Here is a 3,771-nt window from a genome sequence, read left to right on the forward strand (position 1 = left end):
GTCAAGTATCATAGTGTTGCTAAAGCTATAATAGAAACTTGTCGTACATGCAAATTCCTACATGCCCCACTATCATATCAGTAAAGCAATAAACGTCTATTGTGACAACTTTATTGTGTTTTATCACCCCAACAACCTTGTGCATTAGTCCTCTCTCTTTACAGATTTTAGAGATATTCGGACGTTCGTTCACAACCTCCTCTCAAACTGTGAAGTCCTATTAATGTGTATATTTATCTTATACATTTGATAGGCCCATTGTTTAATATTATTTGTCTAGCCGGTACTTTCTTTTTTTTTTTTTTTTTTGCCAAATTAATGAAATATGAGATAAGGAATATTCAAAAGTTATATAATCTTAAATGGAAATTTTAAAAAGGATATATAAATATTTTTTATCGATTTGACAAGAAATTTTTAAACTTTATTTTTTGACAATAAAATCCAAATTACTGACAATTTTTGACAATTTTACCATTTTTTCCAATTAGCCAGTATTTAGGACTTTTTTATCAAAAAAATAAAGTTTCAGATTTTCTTGTCAAATCGTCAATTAGGACTTTACTGTAAAAAAAAATTAGGACTTTATTGTTTAATCGTTGAAAACATTGTGACTTTAATGTATATATCGTGATTATATCAGGATAAAGATGATGATGGTAAGAAAAACAGTGGTGCTGCAACAAAAATCATAATTAAAAGTTCTTGGGTTACGAAAATATACTAAAGTCCCAATGTTTTCAACGATCTGACAAGAAAAAATTTAAACTTTATTTTTTTGACAGTAAAGTTCTAATTGACGATTTGACAATAAAGTCCTAAACTTTATTTTTTTGACAAAAAAATCCTAATTACCGTTTAACCTGAAAAAAGTGATACAAATATCAAAAACTATGTAATTTAGATTTTACTGTAAAAAAACAAAGTTTAGAATTTTATTATAAATCAATAAAAATATTAAGACTTTAACGTGGTATCCCAATTTAAATCGTAAGGTAATTGATTATTGTCCGACAATGTGAAGACATCGCTTCCATCCACCTGTTACATATTAATTGATTATTTCCAACGCAAATGTAGATAAACCTTCATAATATTCTCCCATTGTAATTTACATATTAATTTAAAAAAGGCCATGTTTCGTCTTGTTGGATAACATGACACAAAATTATTTATTTAATGTAATACGATCTCACTAGATTCTTTTTATAAATAAATGGAGAAAATTACATCCATAAATCACGTTTAATGTAACATTTTTCAAGAAGCCTACTAGATAGCTTTAACTACTCTAATATATAATATATAGTTTTTGAATTTATAAAATATAATTTAAATTTGAACAAATTACTGAAATTGTTTATAAAATTTTACGTTTAAACCATATTTTTATTTTTTGACATCGGACTGTCTCTATAATTTATTATTGTTGTGTTTTTATCGCTGACCAACATTATATGATTTTTTTTATCATTTATATTTTACTTTTTCGGTTCTTTTATTTGTTATTTACAAAATCAAAAAAGTAAATTAAATAACTTATCAATTGTGGAACCGAGTCCTCTCACTCTTATTCTCATCACCACTAGTGCCAACCAACAATAATCGACAATCATTGACGACCACCAGCAACCACCAGGAACCATAGGCGACCACCTCCGACAACCACTAAAAACCCGAAATCATATATGGAAATACGTAATCCACCTCCACACTCATGTATGAAACCTGGCCGCTACTTGTGTCATTGAACCACCACTAGTGCTATCGAACATAGGGGTGGGCATCGAAACAGGGTATTCGCTTTAGGAACTGGAACTACGATGGAACCGTCGGTTCTGGAAGCGGTTCCGGTTTCGGTTCCTAAAGTTTTGGAACCGCCTTATGCGGTTCCAATTTCGGTTCTTAGTTTTTTGGAACAACTAACCGTTGGGTAACCGTCGGCATATATATATATATATATATATATATATATATATATATATATATATATATATATATATATATATATATATATATATATGACTTATACTGTTATGAAAGTCTTATTGAGTAGTTTGATTTGTTATTTTGTAGTTATTATTGTGATGTAAATTAATTAGTTTCAAATTTAACATCAAATTGATGTCTGCACACAAAAAATGTTAGTACGTCTGCATGATTAATTTTCTATCTAATTAGGTCACACGTGTTTTTTAGAGTTATGCTATAGTTATCGTTCGATTTTTACTTCTTTGATGCTTAATGAATGACTAGTTTGATTTTATTGATAATTATTTTTTTTGTAAGTATGCAAAATATATAGGTTTTTTAAGATATTAAAACCAGTGACGGAGCTTGAACATTCAAGTTGGGGGGGGGGGGGGGGGGGGGGGGACAAACCCCCGTTGCCCTTATGAAGATTCGTCTCTGATTAAAAGTCTAAAAAACTAATGAACTGGGTACCCGATTTTGGAACAGCTACCTGCCGGTTTCGATTATGGTTCCAATATTTTAGGAATTGGTATCGCCGGTTCCGGTTCCAGTTCCAACTTTCTAGGAACCACCAGTTCCGGTTCCGATTTCGGTTCCAGTCAAATATGGTGGGTACCCGCCTATGCTCACCCCTAATCGAACACCACCAACAAATCTGGATCTTGTTTGTAAACAGCATCACCGTTGTCACTTACATCAAAAACTATCACTACTCACATTAAACACCACCACTACCAAACCAATCCAAACCAGAATGAAAATTAAAAACAAACCAATATCAAAGGTTTTAGATCCTAAAAACACAACCTATTTTCTAATGGTTTCAGATCGAGACATAAATTGTGATCCTCCCAGTCCTCACCATTAACATAAATGGTCTCCAGTACTTGTGCAACAGTGGCGCTAGGCCCAAACAGTTCTGGCGCTACATGGGAAAAGGTGGTCAAGTGAGGATAACCAAAACCCACAAGATTGCGATTCATCCAGAGCCACCAATCCTTCCAGTTCTTCTTCAGAGATTTTTTGTTGATGATGAAGGCATGAACACCCCGCCTTTAGGAAAAGGTTCGGATGTCGGATAGCGTAGAAGAATTGAAGAAAGCTTTGCAGGCCCAAAATTATGGTTGAACTCCAAGGGCCCGGCAGACGAGCTCAAAGACATAGTGGCACATTATCTCTTCAAATAAATCCATCGTCGGCAACCTTAGACCGGCCTCGAAGATCGGAATAGGGACCCCGACCTTCCCCTCTTGTGCACAAGAAATTATCGCCCCCTTTCGAGGATACTCCACGCCGAGCTCGAGAAGAAAACCAAACCGCTCTTGAAGAGCAGTATACTCACCTGAAGAAGGAACGATCCTGGTATTCAAGCCAACCATGGTTCGTTGAAGAAGTAGGAGAAGAAAAGGAAAAGAAGCAGCAAAAGTTCAAAGAACCAGGAAAAGGAAGTTCGAATCAGATAAGGAAGTTTTAAATGCAGGAGAGAAGCCCAACCAGTTACAATGATGAAAGTTAGAAGTCATCAGAAGCCATCCCCGCTAAACGCGTGTCCAGATCCAAGCTAAAACAACTCAGCTACACTGAGACAACGCTGACGCCTACTAGCCTGGGGGACTTGTTAACGAATCCCACTAGGAATCCGTCAAAGATAACAGAATCACTAGGTAAACAGACGGATCGGCCTAAGAGAAACATGTAACTAATGTCGGGGCTTCACCCTCGCCTTCTAGACCCTGTATCCGTTCCTTGGTTCCCAAGCGCCAAGGCTAACGTTGAAGACAAAATTGTACCAGGAAT

Source organism: Lactuca saligna, chromosome 2 (genome assembly GCF_052625555.1).
Source record: "Lactuca saligna cultivar CGN05327 chromosome 2, ASM5262555v1, whole genome shotgun sequence".
Lineage (NCBI taxonomy): Eukaryota > Viridiplantae > Streptophyta > Magnoliopsida > Asterales > Asteraceae > Lactuca > Lactuca saligna.